The 16,211-nt window shown below is 44.0% G+C and overlaps 1 protein-coding gene and 1 non-coding gene across 26 annotated transcripts in view; both read right to left on the reverse strand.

Annotated features, from left to right (window-relative positions):
* PTPRD (protein tyrosine phosphatase receptor type D) overlaps positions 1–16,211 on the reverse strand; it is a 2,083,672-nt gene that overhangs the window by 738,237 nt on the left and 1,329,224 nt on the right. The window lies entirely within an intron of this gene.
* Positions 5,604–5,794, reverse strand: LOC139021354 (U2 spliceosomal RNA). The gene has a single exon (XR_011473469.1). It is a non-coding gene; the product is annotated as a U2 spliceosomal RNA (small nuclear RNA).

Genomic DNA, 16,211 nt, shown 5'->3' on the forward strand with positions numbered 1-16,211 from the left:
CCCTAGGGGGAGCAGCTCCCTCCACCTCCGCTGCGCTCCCCAGCTGTGAGCCCAGCTCCTGCGTTGAATGTCTGCCCCTGGTGGTCAATGCATGTCATAGTGACCAGCTGTTCCACCATTTGGTTGATTTGCATATTACCCCTTTATTATATAAACTAGAGGCCCAGTGCACAGAAATTTGTGGACTCGGGGGGGAGGTCCCTCAGCCTGGCCTGTGCCCTCTTGCAGTCTGGGACCCCCAGGGGGATGACCGCTTTCTGGCTTAGGCCTGCTCCCCAGGGAATTGGGCCTAAGATGGCAATCAGACATCCCTCTGACAGCCCGGCAGCCCTCAGGGGATGTCCACATGCCAGCAGGGAGCAAACCTAAGCTGCAGTCGGACATCCTTAGCACTGCTGAGGAGGCAGGAGAGGCTCCCACCACCACCGCTGTACTGGCAGCCATCAGCCTGGCTTGTGGCTGAGCAGAGCTCCCCCATGTGGGATCTCACTGACCACCAGAGGGCAGCTCCTGCATTGAGCATCTGCCCCCTGGTGGTCAGTGTGTGTCATAGTGACTAGTCATTCCCAGTCCTTCTGCTGTTAGGGTCAGTTTGCATATTACCCTTTTACTATATAGGATAGAGGCCTGGTGCATGGGTGGGTGCCAGCTGGTTTGCCCTGAAGGGTGTCCCGGATCAGGGTGGGGGTCCCACTGGGGTGCCTGGCCAGCCTGGATGATGGCTGTTTGCAGCTGGTCGCACCCCTGTCAGGGTGGGGGTCCCCACTGGGGTGCCTGGCCATTCTGGGTGAGGGGCTGAGGGCCGTTTTCAGGCTGGGGCGGTGTGGGAAGAGACTGAAAACAGTTTGTGTCTGAAGCTCCAAACCTCTCCTTTTTTTCTTCTTCTTTTTTTTATTCTGGTATTTATTTACCTTCTATAGCTGTCACTGGAGCTGAGAGCGGCTCCAGCTCTAAGGCCTCTGCTGCTGAAAGGTATCTGGGATTTATTAACCTTCTGTAATTGAAACACTGTTGCAGCTCCAGCTCTGAGGCCTCCACTGCTGAAAGCAGGTATCTGTGGTTTGTTTAGCTTCTATAATTGCAACATTGTTTCTTAGAGTGCAGCTCAGAGCCGGGCTGCAGCAGGCGGGGAACCTTGGCTTCCTCCATCACTGGAGTAAGCAAGCCTCCTGTTCACTTCAGCTTTCTGGCTGCCGGCCGCCATCTTGGTTGGCAGTTCATTTGCATATCGCCCTGATTAGCCAATGGGAAGCTTGTCGAAGGTATGGTTAATTACCATGTTTGTCTATTATTAGATAGGATGAATAATATAAACTGATGAACCAAAACAGATCCAGAGACAGAGAAGCATTGATCAGATGCTCAAACCTCAGAGGGAAGGTAGGGGTGGGTCGGGGTAAGGGGAAGAGATCAACCAAAGAACTTGTATGCATGCATATAAGCCTAACCAATGGACACAGATACCAGGTGAGTGAGGGCATGAATGGGAGAGGAATGGGGGGTGGGGGCAATGGGGGGTTAAGGACACAGGTAATACCTTAATCAATAAAGAAAAGAAAAAGAAAATATTATTGATTTTTAACCTTTTTTCCCCATATATAAGGAAACTCATTTATTTTCTTAAAGCAGTTTGGTAAATTATACTTTCACTAGAGGCCCAAAATTCATGCATGGGGGTGTGTGGGGGGTGTCCCTTAGCATGTCCTGCACCCTCTCACAATCTGGGACCTCTCAGGTAGGGTCTCTAGGCCTGGCCAGTGATCAGGGCCTATCAGGTCATTCCTTCCCCTGGCTTCTGGCAACTGGCTCCACCCCCACTGCTGCCACTGCTTGCCATCTGTGTGGTGCTGCCCCCTTCTCCCTTGACACGGGTCACCTCCCTCTGTGGGCAACAGGTGTGGGGTGCGATCGCTTGGCTGGCCTGGGCCTCCCTCTGCATGGTGATCGATGGCCGGGCCCACACACCCACCCCAGAATCTCCCTTCCCACCTGCTGCAGTGCAGCCAGCCGATGGCCTGGGCCTCCCAATGTGGGGTGACTGATCACGTGGCTACAAAATCGATAGCTCTGCAGAGGGATTCCCTGCCTACCCACCACAGTGCCACTGGCCAGGTAGCCTCGGCCTCTCTCTTTGGGGCTATGAATCATGGGGTGATAGCGCAACCCCCCCCCCCCGCCCCCCGATCTATTGCATTGCACCTGCCTTGACTGGCCTGGCAACAGTGCATGTCTTAGCATGGTTGTCTGAAAGATCATCTGGATGGTCATTCTGCTGCTTGGTCAATTGGTATATTATGCTTTTCTTATTATAGACTAGAGGCCCGGTGCACAAAATTCATGTCTGGGTGGGGGAGAGAGGAGGTTCCCAAAGCCCAGCCTGCACCCTCTCACAATCTGGAATGGCTGGCTCTTAACTGCTTGCCTGCCTGCCTGATTGCCCCTAACCCAGGGGTGGGCAAACTTTTTGACTCGAGGGCCACAATGGGTTCTTAAACTGGACCGGAGGGCCGGAACAAAAGCATGGATGGAGTGTTTGTGTGAACTAATATAAATTCAAAGTAAACATCATTACATAAAAGGGTACGGTCTTTTTTTTTTTTTTTAGTTTTATTCATTTCAAACAGGCCAGATCCGGCCCGTGGGCCATAGTTTGCCCACGGCTGCCCTAACCACATCTGCCTGCCTGCCTGATCTCCCCTAACCTCTCTGCCTGCCTGATTGCCCCTAACCACTTGCCTGCCTACCTGATCGCCCCTAACTGCCCCTACACCTGGGACCCAGGCTTCCCTCCTCCAGCTGGCTGCAGGTAGCTTTGCCCCAGCTTTGTCAGGAAGGATGTCCAGAATGACGTCCAGAAGATGTCTGGTCTATCTGGTCTAATTAACATATTGCCCTTTTATTAGTACAGATAAGCAATATTAAGGCATTTGTATTTTTCCCCCTACCTGACCTATCCGGAATTTGGAAACTCTTAATGAGTGAGTGCTGAAGGCTAAAGAACAATAGTTAGCATAATAAATGGGAGAAGTTTGTCAGAAGGCTGATGGACATCTTCAGCAGGGCTAAAGATCTGCATATTATTACTTGCTGCCAAACAGCTGAGGGCAATTCCCCTAACCTGATAATCCTTTATTGTTTACCACACCTTACCTTTGATATGTATATCTGCTTTGCTAAAGGGCAAAACGTGTTACTAAAAAGCCATGGGTCCAGAGATTCAGGGAGCCACCCCACGAGAGGTTGAAGCCTCCACCTGGTTCCCCCAAATGCTTTCCAAATTTATACTTCTTGTCTAGTCTCTTTTCATTTATGCGTAGCCCTTGTCCAGATTCCTGAACCCTTGCTGTGGAAAGACTTCAGCAAGTGAGTATTACTGTTTTCATGGCAATGTGTTTGTTTGCATAAATCCAATAAGAATATGATTTCTTCATAACAGGACATAAGCCAGTTTCCAATTGTGTTTTTATTAACTAAGACTTTGACTGGAATGTCATGTCTGAGAGATACATGCCAGGACTCTGGATGTCACCAGAAAGCTAAGGAAGGAAGATTGACTTTGAAGCCTATAAGCCCCTTGGATAAATAGCCTGTATTTGCCTAGGAAGCAAAGATTTTATATATTGAAATGGTCACATAGTTCATGGCAGTCTTTCTAGGTACGGAACAAAGGTTGCCTTCCTGAAAGATAGCAAGAAGGAACCTCAAGACACCTGTGGGGATCTCAAAGATTTGAATTTACCCCAACCTATAGGCATTGCAAGCCAAGACTGATGGCAACTGTGTGGCTTGACTTCTTTGCCCTGAGAAGAAACTTTCTTGAGATTCCAGCAAAGCAGATTTAAAAAGCCTATATAATGAATTGCTATTCCTGTTGTGTTTATGCAAATAATCAGGCCAAACTGGAACTCAACTTCTACAGTAAATAAATTAGTCTTGATATGGCTCTTTGATAAAAATGAGGTTAATCTTAGGGAGAAAAATTGTGTTTCAGTGGCAATCATAATACCCAATTGTAGGTAATGAATTCCATGTAGTTACTACTAATTGTGTTCAAAGTTTTGTTTTAAGGTTGTGTCTGTGTATGCCATACAGACCCCAGCACCTGTTGACATCACCAGAAATGTTCTAACTGTAGAGTCTGAGTGTCACTGTTGTTTTGTTCCAGCAGAAGCTTTATGTCTAGAAATCTTCTCAATCCATTTATGATTTACTGCATACATTAATCTTTATGTTTTGTGTTCAGTTTCATAGACTGTATGCCTATGTCTCTGCTTACCTAATTTCTTACTCACATAGTATGGGCCTCACTATAGAAGCCATCTATTATCACTGTGTCCTAAAAATAGAACTCTACAGTCCTAGTTGGTTTGGCTCAGTGGATAGAACATCGGCTTGCAGACTGAAGGGTCCCGGGTTTGATTCCTGTCAAGGGCACATTCCCAGGTTGTGAGCTCAATCCCAGTAGGGGGTGCACAGGAGGCAGCTGATCAATGATTTTCTCATCATTGATGTTCTCTCTCTCTCTCTCTCTCTCTCTCCACCCCCCCCTCTGAAATCAATCAAAATATATTTTAAAAAAAAATAAGACTCTACAGTTTGTACTTAAAATTGAGTCAATGAGACATGGATGGGCTAATGTCTTCATTTAAAACCGCCTCCCCCTTTTTGGCTTTCTCCTTCTCTTGTTGGACAGGGAGGACTTCAGGACTCCACCCCCACCCCTTCTCCACCCCCATTAGCAGAAAGAAGTTACAGAAGAGACCCTTTTTCCTGAAAGAATTCAGAGCCAAAATCCATAAGTGGAAATATAATAGGCTAGGACTAATGCAGTTCAACAAGACATCGTCCATATAAAACTAATCACATGACTATGAGATGATATTATCAAAAGAGGGAAATGTTAACGGGGAAGGGCATGTAATAAGAATAGAGCCACAGTTGTTTAATAATAATCACTTCACTAACTATAGATGAGTTTTCTGACAGAAAATGGAGGATGAAACAAGGCTGTAAAAAGAAGATGCCTACATGGGTTTACTTTGAGAAGAGACCAAGGACAGGACGCACTTTGATTTGGTTGCTATGCCTGGACCCTGACCCAGTCTGGGAGTTTTTCTTACTAATGCTGATAATTCTCTGGTCCCAGGAATGGGCTGAGCTGTTTGTAACATAGAAGATTAGCCACCTTGTTATCGGACTTTAGGAGCTCAAAGTCTGGACTGCAGACCCTTCCCTCCCCTTTCCATGTTATAGTTATCTTCTCCCTCATCAGCCAACTGGTGAGGGGGCTGAGTAGAATTTCCAGCGTGACCGACTCCTCATACTGCTGGCATTATTGGAATAAACACTCATATATGATTCAACCCCGTCTCTGCTTCATTTAGCTCTAGTGACAGGCAGCCTTGGACTGATTGTGTCCGATTTCAGTTCCTCTGCACATTTAACACTATACACAATGGAAGTGGGGTGAGACGTGTGGATTATGGCATGGAGAGCTCTCACAGACATCTCTCAGGGCAGAGAACCTAAGGGGTTTCCTTAGATGGGAGAAAAGGGATTTTAAAAATCTGTCCTGCCATTTTTTTGTTTGTTTGGTTGGGTTTTTTTGGTGCACTGTTCCCAGAGGGACTGCAATACTGGGTCAATGCGTGGAGTGGACGGAGCAAGCTCCTATTCCAACTCCCAGCTTCAAAAATCCGTTTAATATACTGTCCTCAGATAGAGGACATATCAGATATTAAACTGATAAGAACAGATACTACACTTGATCTTAGCCAAAAGGCCGAGAAGGAATGTCCTGCCTTTTATTGACTTGTAAACATGGAGCACATACAGTGTTCTCTAAACCCTTGGAGAGAAGGGTTTGGAGGTCAGGGTGAAGGGCTGCTATGTGATCTGGCCATCAATACAACGTGACATTCAGATCTTAAAAATAAGAAATGCAAAATCATCAGCTGCCTGAGCATTTTCTTTTTCTTTCTTTTTTTTTTTTTTGTTCTTTTTATTTTTGTATTTTCTTTTTTAATGTTTTTATTGATTTCAGAGAGGGAGAGAGAAACATCAATGATGAGAATCTTTGATTGGCTGCCTCCTGTATACCCCCTACCGGGGATCGAGCCTAAAACTGGAGCATGTGCCCTGATCAAGATTCAAACAGGTGACCTGGTTCATAGGTTGATGCTTAACCACTGAGCCACCCTGGCTGGGTTGCCTGAACATTTTCGATCTTGCTTCCTGTCATGTCAGTTTGGTTCAGATAAACTCATAAAAATTCTCTACACATTTGGACAACCCTACATTGATAGGAGTCTTAGCCAAGAACTTAGAAGAGCAGAGGAAACACTATGTCCTCCCTTACATAGGCCATACAGTGCCTGCCACAAGTACTTAATTCTGCTGTTGGGACATCAAAGCAACCAGACATAGTAAATGAATGAGTGGCTGTGTTCTGATAAAACTTTTCTTATGAGCATTGAAACTCTAAATTCATATAATTTTCATGTGCTATAAAATAATCTTTTGAAAACATATAAATATTTAAAAATATATAAACACTTAGTTCACAGGCTCCACAAAATAGGTGATGAGTAGATTTGGCCAATGGGCCATAGTGTGCCAGTCCCTGAGATGCATGATGAAGTCCTGGTTTTTATTTACACTGCATTCATACTCAGGTGTTTTGTCAAGGCTGGTGGTAATAAGGTTTGTAAAAGGGTTATTTCTAAAGCCAATAAAGCCCACTGTCATTTTCATTGAATGCCCTACTGTCAACCCAAACAAGTGCTGTAAGAACTATTTTGGATAGTATCTTGTTAGGGCCTTAAAGATACCTTTTTATAGTGAATTGCACTGAATGATTGGTGCTCAGTGTCTCTTTACTCACTTTCTGCCTCATTGATATCAAACAACTCATTAATTTATTCAGTCATTCTTTTGTCCATTCTATCATTCTACTTTAAATGCCAGCTGCTTTCTCAAATACAGGTTAGTTAGACATGATTTCTGAACTGCAAGAAAGTATAATAGCTGTGATACAAACAAGCTGATGTCTGGATTCTACTTTGACAAGTGTGAGCAGTGAGAAGCGAATTTCAGGACCCCAAGGAAGAGAAAGGATGCTTGGCAAGGCAGAAAGTACAATTAAGACTTCAGATAAACAAATCTGCTTGAGACATTTGAAGAAAAAAACACTTATTGCCAAAAACCTCAGTTAATACACGTTCTATTTATTTATACAATAGTGTACCAATTGCCTGTATATTCTATAGTTGTAGAATTTTAAAAACAAAAGACATCTGACTAGTAATCTATTTGGATTCTCAAATTTAACGAGAACAAATGTGATCCTGAGATGAGAAGGGAGAAGTTCAAGGTCATTCAATTCTTACTAATCAAAGTTCTTCAGTGCCACTTCAGTATTGTTTCTACTCTACTACGCATTCCTTGCCTCTTTCATGGATTTTTACTAATTGCACAATGTTTATTCCCTCTTTTCTATGCAGATTATCTAAGTCAACCTTCAGAGTTCTTGTTTCTTCAGAGATACCTTAATGATTGTAGTTGACAAAAATTGAGAAAGTGCAATAATAACGCTCAAATGATGTTACCTTTTTTGGGTTTTTCTGCTGATCTGAAGGAAAAATACAATTACCTCAGCTCTTAGACTCAGCATATTGTATTCTTCATGCCAGGTTACTCCATAAATGTAATTATCATCATTTGTGGTTCTCACAAGATTATAGGGACTGAGTACTTCATCAACTAAGATCAGAATTTCCCCTGGCACAAAACAAGACACGTGGATAATGATCTGGAAGGGTGGATTAAACATACTGAATGAGAGAGCTACACACTGAAAATGTTCAGGGGATTATCAGTTTAGCTTTTCAAATCCATTCAACTGAAGTGAAACTGATGTGGCTCAGTACTATTTTGGGGTTTAAACTTATACATTTCAGACTTCCTGCTCTTTAAGGCTTCTACCATTTAATGCATCAGAACAGGGTCCACATTCTTTCCTTGACTCCCCCCCGCCCCCAACCCCAGTGATGGGTGCACATTTTCCCACTCCACCCAGGGTTCTTCCAGATACATGGGGGAGTAAGGGGAGACATGCAGGTTCCTAAGGTAGAAGCTCTGGAGACACAGGGTTCTAGAGTTTTGTGCTTTCCTCCAGGACATCATTTAGAAAAGTGGGGTATATGGCTAGGATCCCAGAAGAATTTCAAGGGACTGAACACTGCAACTACAACTTAAGCAGTTCTGTGTGAAGCATTACTCATTGTGATGATTGTTATTACTTAGGCGATTATTGTTATATTCCAGGGCTTCCAGCACATTATTTCATTTAATCACCATAGAATCCTATAAAACAGTTATATCAATAACAATAAAAAATAATAATGGGTTTGTGCTCCTGGCTATGTTTTAGAGCTTCTTCTAAGTGTTTTAGTATTTTACATGTATTAATTTATTTAATCTTCCCAGCATCCATAAGAGTTATTATTATCATTTTGAAACTTGAAATTATAGTTACATAATATGCTTAATGTCACAACTAATAAATGGCAGAACAAAGTTTGGAACCTAGACAGTCTGACTCTGGAGGTCACATATTCAACCACTGTTCTGCAGAGAAGCTGTCAAAAAAGGCAGCCAATGGAGGGAATGTATCTTTACTCTCACACTCTGTTCTATAGGCAAAAAGAGTCTTATCTGCAGGGCCCTACCTAACTTGAATAGGGATATCATTCTATCACAAAAGAATTCAAGTCACTGAGCAAATGCTATGGTTGGTGGATCAAATGTTCTCTATATATATATCCTATCTAATAAAAGACAAAAAGGGTAATTAACCATACCTCTGCTACACTTCCCATTGGCTAATCAGGGCGATATGCAAATTAACTGCCAACAAAGATGGCTGCTGGCAGCCACGCAGCTGAAGCAAGCAGGAGGTTTGCTTGCTCCAGTGATGGAGGAAGCCAAGGTTCCCCGCCTGCTGCGGCCTGCTCTAAGCTCCAAAAGCAACAAAGTTTCAATTATAGAAGCTAAACAAATCCCAGATACATGCTTTCAGCCAGCCTCGGCCTCAGAGCTGGGAGCGCCAGTGATGGAAACAGAGTTTCAATTATAGAAGGTAAATAAATCCCAGAATTAAAAGAAAAAGAAAAAAAGGAGAGGCTGGGAGCTTCAGTCGCAGGCCTGCCTGAAAACAGCCTTCAGCCCCTCACCCAGGCTGGCCAGGCACCCCAGTGGGGACCCCTACCCTGAAGGGGGTGTGACCAGCTGCAAATAGCCATCAGCCCCTCACCCAGGCTGGCCAGGCACCCAAGTGGGACTCCCACCCTGATCCGGGACACCCTTCAGGGCAAACCAGCCTGCCCCCACCCATGCACCAGGCCTCTATCCTATATAGTAAAAGGGTAATATGCAAACTCACCCTAACAGCAGAAAGACTGGGAATGACTGGTCACTATGACACACACTGACCACCAGGGGGCAGATGCTCAATGCAGGAGCTGCCCTCTGGTGGTCAGTGAGCTCCTACATGGGGGAGCTCTGCTCAGCCACAAGCCAGGCTGATGGCTGCCAGTACAGCGGTGGTGGTGCGAGCCTCTCCTGCCTCCTCAGCAGTGCTAAGGATGTCCGACTGCAGCTTAGGCTTTCTCCCTGTTGGCAAGTGGACATCCCCCGAGGGCTCTGGGGCTGCCAGAGGGATGTCTGATTGCCAGCTTAGGCCCAATACCCCAGGGAGCAGGCCTGTGCCAGCAGGTAGTCATCCCCCGAGGGGTCCCAGACTGCGAGAGGGCACAGGCCGGGCTGAGGGACCTCCCCCCCAAGTGTACAAATTTTTGTGCACTGGGCCTCTAATATATATATATATATATATATATATATATATATATGTATATATATATATATATATATTATAATTTTTTTAATACATAACTGTTTTCTCCACTTATTTTGTCCTGAAATCTATGCAGGGATAGCCAGCATTTGAAATCTTCTAATCAGAAGCCCGTGTTCCCAAGGTATGCACTTTAGTTATCTTTATCTCTAATATGCTTGTCTGATTAACATTAGAATAGCATAATGGGTATGAGAAATTATTTTTCATTACTAATATGAGTGACAAATATCATGCAGGCTTTCCTGCCCTTGCAGTAATGAAGTATAAGGATCCAGAGACCAGGTTATCTCTATCTTTTGGAACAGGGCCTATGGCCAGATTCTGAGCACACTTGTCACCATCCTAAATCTTGCTGCTAGAATCTCTGTTGCATATGCCTCCAGCAAATCTTTCACACAGGGGGGATCAAAACAATAAGGAGCTTACAGTTATATGCTTGTTTGCCAATGAATGCCCGAATAATCATCCTTCTCTTAGCCTCGTTTGAGTGTAATATGGTTTTAGGAGAGGACTTAGAACACTTCTCTGCCTCTACTCAATGAACTTTTATTTGGCATAATTGCGAATGGTCTATTGCCTTGGATCAGTTGGCAGTTTGTATGTGCAAGTACACACACGAGTGCATGTATGCATGCATACGTACATGCCCTCACAGGAGAGTGGTAAAATAGAAGGAATAAAGTAGGAAGCACAATGGGGCTGCCAACTATTTATATATGGGCTTATTTGTCCTTGTCCCTTAGGTTGGAAAGTTTTTCATCCAGAAATTCCCCTGAATTTCTTACTGGTGAGCAAGCCATTTGTCTTTTGTTCCAGAGATAGTAACACGTTATTTATGATCCACACTTAACTACAGTTGTTCAGATCTCTGTCACCTCGAGGATTGATGGTTAAAATGCACTCTACTTTAGTCTTCCCTCGTCAGCTTACATGCCTTTATTTGTTCCTTGAAAGCCTGTGCTGTGTATATTTCATGGAAAAATCCTGTTTAAGTGCTCTTCCTTTTACTTTTTATGTGTGACAAATGTTCAAGCCACTTTTCTCCCTCAAAATTTCCATCATTATTGCTTTTTTCCTTTCTTCTAATGTTGCCATGCTTCTTCCTCGTGTCTTTAAAATACGAAAGCCATTTAATACACAACATAATAAATACTTCTCCAAGCCCTCAGGGCTTATATCATCCAACATTGTTTCTAAGCCTCTAGAGCCATGGTTTTCTTGAGTTATGGGTTTTCATTTAAAATTTATGTTGTTTGCTTTTGTCTATATGAATTAAGCATTCCCTACTGAGTATGGTATTTCTTTAACTTTTTTCTTCTTACCTTTTGTTTTTATCTTCTTCTCTAGACTTAGCCATGAACTTTTTCAACTAAGAGTAAAGGTATATTGTGAACCAGTAAAAACCTTCATTTGACTCAGTCCAGAGTAAATAAAATCTACACTAATAAAAGAGAAACATGGTAATTGGCGTACGACCGCTACCCTTCCCATTGGCTAATCAGCGTATCCTTATGCAAATTAACAGTCAGCCAAGATGGCGGCCGGCAGCCAGGCAGCTGGAAGCGAGCAGGGAGGCTTGCTTGCTTCAGTGACTGCGGACTCCAACGTTCCCCGCCTAACTTTCTGGCCTCTGAGCTGGCAGTTTGAAACATTCTAACAAATATAGCCAGCCGGGATCTCAGAGCTGAAGTTATACATTGTTTCGATTATAAAACCGAAACAAACCAGATACCTGCTCTCAGAGCTAGAGCCAGAGCTAAAGCTGGCCCAGAATAAAATAAAAAAAAGGAGCCGTTGGGAGCTTCAATCAACAACCACCAGCCTGAAAGAAGCCCTCAGCCCCTCACCCAGACTGGCCAGGCACCCCAGTGGGGACCCCCACCCTGAAGGGTGTGTGACCAGCTGCAAACAGCCATCATCCCCTCATCCAGGCTGGCCAGGCACCCCAGTGGGGACCCCCACCCTGATCCAGGACACCCTTCAGGGCAAACCAGCTGGCCCCCAGGCCTCTATCCTATATAAAAAGGGTAATATGCCTCCCAGCACCAGGATCAGCGGAGCCGAGAGGCCTCCTGGCACCGGATCAGCGTGACGGGGGGCAGCGCCCAAACCTCCTGATCGCCCTGCTGCTCTGTGTGTGATGGGGGCGGGGCCACAACACCCTGATCGGCCCTGCTCTGTGTGTGACAGGGGGCGGTGCCCCAACTCCCCTATTGGCCCTACTCTGTGAGTGAGAGGGGGGAGCTCCTCAACCCCCTGTTGGGCCCTGCTCTGTGTGTGACAGGGTATGGAGCCCTAACCCCCCTGATGGGCCCTGCTCTGTGCGTGTCAGGGGGCGACGCCCCAACTCCCCAATCGGCCCTGCTCTGAGCCCGACCAGGGGCTGCATCCAGGGATTGGGCCTGCCCTCTGCCACCCGGGAGCAGGCCTAAGCCAGCAGGTCGTTATCTCCCGAGGGGTCCCAGACTGGGAGAGGGCACAGGATGGGCTGAGGAACCCCCTTTCCCCCCGAGTGCACAAATTTTTGTGCACCGGGCCTCTAGTAGTATTAATAAGAGGACTTGCATTAGGTTAGGTAGGCAATGCTATGCTGCAGCAACAAATAATCCACAGTAACAACGATGATATTATTTGTCCTTCATACAATGTTCACCCAAGGTTGAAGGAAAGTCTAGGATAGCTCTCCTCCATGCAGTGATTCAGGGATCTTGGCTGCATTCATCGTGTGGTTATACCATTTAAAATACTTGGCCTATGTTTTCTCCAAGTCAGTGGAAGAGACAGCGGGTCATCTAGTGGATCTGAAGTGTTTCCCATATCGCTCTTCTTCACAGTACCTTGTCCAGACCTAGTTAGCAATGCCTGCTTACCTGCAATGGGATTCTGAATACCAGGTAAGTAATGATTGTCTCTGCCTAGTGTTTTCATAGAGGAAGAGTTAAGCGACTGCTGAGACCTTCTATTATGAATGTTACTCAGAGCAAAGAAATGCTTAAGTCACCATACTTACGATGAGCATGTATTTACTACTGAGAGCTATCCTTGTAAGTAACTGGTATCTCCACTTAGAGATATGTGTGACTGGCATCTCATCAAACTGAGCTTGGTTTCCCTTTTCCCACCCCGACTCCTTGAAAAGTGCTAAGTAAGAGCTATAGTCTTGTATGCCATAGTCAGCCTATTCCTCTCCTTTAGGCAAGAATCATCGTGATGTGGGGGTGGGGTGGGAAGATTTGGTGAGCTCTTTTATTGGTGGCAACAAATGATGAGGGAAGTCTTCCAGCTGGATCTCTGTATCTTTAAGGTTGAATACTGCTGTGGATCAGCATCTTGAGAATTTTAAAATAGATTCTCAACATTGAAACCTTGCTAAGCTTGTTATACCTTATTGATATCTATGTACAGATTAGAAACAAAGTCCTTAAAAATGCAGCGTCTGTGGATTTTTCTTTGACGATTGTAGGAAGGAGAAAGCATATCTGGGATGCTGAAGAGTGGTCAAGGGGAGAGGGTTGGGTGTCAGTCAGGTCTGGGCTTAAATTTTCTCACTGTTGCCTATTATCCATTTGATCTTGAGTGAATTATTTGGCCTCTGAATCCCTTTGAAATAGAAATACAAAGACCTACCTCCTCGGTGGTTGTGAGGATAAAATAAGTAAGTGTATATTAATTGTACATGCACTTAGCAGTAAGCATTCAATGAACAGTGGCAATCAGTATAACTGCTAATCTAATAAGCATGACAGTAATAACACAGAGTAAAAGGGAAAAACTATAAGAAAAGGGAGAAGACTGTCTAGGCCGGAGAGATTTCCCTGATTTTAATATAGAAAATTTTGTAAGAAGTTTCCTGCAAATATTAATATTTTATTAATGGTCACACAAGTATTAACCACAGAGTTTGATCTTCCAGAGATTTAAAGCCTCTTCTCATATTCTTCTTGGTTGACGTCTTTCTAAAATTTTTCTTTGTCTTTCTGCTAATGGTGGGAGTGGAGATTTTTAATACCATTGTCTACTTTCTTTTTGATTTTGCTTAGAGATGGTGGCCTTCCTGATCTGAGTGGGCAAACTTGGGAGTGTGCCAGAAACACTAAGCCAGGAACAACTGTAAAGAAAGCACAGATGCTGAGAATCAAGATGTAGATGGAAGATGAGAGAGCTATTGGTATGGAAGCCATGGCTGTAGAGAAAAAGCAACATGCGGTGAATCTGGTAGGACTGGATAAATGAGCTTGGTATGCACCAGGAAATCCAAGGAGAAACTACAGAACTTAAGGTTGGGATGTGGACAGGATAGATATCATGGCTCCTATCACAGAAGGAAATCTGATAGGGGAAGCATAAAAGAAATTTTGCTCTAATCTTAAAGGACTCTAATCTTAAAGGGCTCTAAATCTTTGCTTGAAGCCTGGCCAGACAGGCTCACTGCCCGATTCCTGGTCAGGACACATGACCGGGTTGCAGACTTGATTCCAGTAGGGGGCATGCAGGAGGCAGCTGATCAGTGATTCTCTTTCATCATTGATGTTTCTCTCTCTCTCCCTCTTCCTTCTTCTCTGAATCAATTATATATATATAACTTTGCTTGAAGGATGATAGTATGTGTACTGCTACATCTATGGTATCCTCCAACTCTATCCTTGGTCCCATCTCCATTTCCTTCACTCTCAATACTGGTGACACCCAAATCAAAACCCTGGCACATCTCTCTAGGACAGTTTTCTCAAAGGGTGGTCTCTAGACCAGCCTCTCCAACATCCTCTGGAAACATGACAAAAATGCAAACTATTGGGCCCTGCGTCATAATCAGAAACTCTGGAGCTGAGACTCTAAGACTTGTGTCTGTACAGGCCCTCTTCATTGATTCTGATACACACTAAAGTGTAAGAGCAATTGTTACAGAATCTACCACAGGGTTTTCACATATCACAGTATTGCTCTGAATGTAACTCACCTCTCCTTCCCCAGTTCTGCTAATATACCCAGTCCCACTGCTTTTACATAAATGTCTCAAGCTAGTTGCTTGAGCAGAAATCTGAACTTGTCCACTTCTCCTTGCTCACTCCTCAGATCAAATCTCCAATTGTCCGAATAGCTTACAGATTCATGCCCCTCTTCTCTCCACCTGTGCAGACCACATCCACTCAGCCTGTGCTATTGAACGGCCTTCTTGCTGAACCACTATTTTGTGCCAAACTATCGAATGCAGGATACATTCTTGTCATTTCTTGTTTTGTAAATGAAGTTTTATTAGAATATGGACATACTCATTTGTTTACATATTATCTTTTGCACTATGACAGGTGAGTAGTTGTAACACTGTGTGGCCCAGCCCACAAAGTCTAAATATTTAGTATATGGCCCTTTCCTGAGAAGGTCTGCTGGTACCTGTGCTAAGTACTGGGTGTACATGCAGAGAAAGATGGATGCCATATATGTCCTCAAGGGATTCCAGCCCAGCAGAAAAACCCCAGAAGATAAAGTGAGCTATTTAGTTATCTGGGTCAGGAGCTTCTGACCTAGCTAGGGGATCAAGAAAGGCTTTGCCGGAGTGAGATGAAGCTGAGTTTCAAAGGATATGCACAAATTCATCAGACGTAGGAAAAAGGAGAAAAGTGTTACAATTAGAGGAATTACCTCCATTGATTCATTCACTCATTCATATAGTTTCTCTCAGTACTTGGTATTGTCCTCAGTACATTCTGCTTTTCAATGTTGTTGACTCTGCAATAATCATTTAATAAGATCCCTTCACTAATTATTTAAAGCAGGAACCCACAGATTCCTGCCTTTCTAGAAAGTTCCCCAGGCCACAATGATTTCTCCTTCTAGAATTAATTAAACACCACATAGCACAGCAGTGAAAACGCTTATTTTGAGCACCCAAGACACTCCATATTAAGATGCTAAACAGATTTTTTTCTGAAAGCCCAACACACACTCTGAGAGTTCCCAAAGTAGTGACCATCAGATTGTGGTGCACATCTGCTAACAAGCGGCCTAGATAGAGGAGTATTGGTGTAACAAATTTGCCCAAGGGTCTGCGGCAAAATGTGTATGTACCACTGGCTTTTCAACGTGAATCAATCGCCTGCGAGGTCTGAAATGGTTTTGGTCATGTGTTCCTCTTTCCCACTGAACATTATTTTTCTCTTTGTAGAAATACTTAAGGAAAACATTTCAAATTTTTTATAAACTCGAAAAACTATATCTGAAGTAATTATAAAGGCATTTACTTACTTTATTTCCCCCACCCCTTTTTTATAAAATATATTTGTATTGATTTCAGAGA

Source organism: Myotis yumanensis, unplaced genomic scaffold, assembly GCF_028538775.1.
Source record: "Myotis yumanensis isolate MYYU_CA2020_CCGP unplaced genomic scaffold, mMyoYum1.0.hap1 SCAF_12, whole genome shotgun sequence".
NCBI lineage: Eukaryota > Metazoa > Chordata > Mammalia > Chiroptera > Vespertilionidae > Myotis > Myotis yumanensis.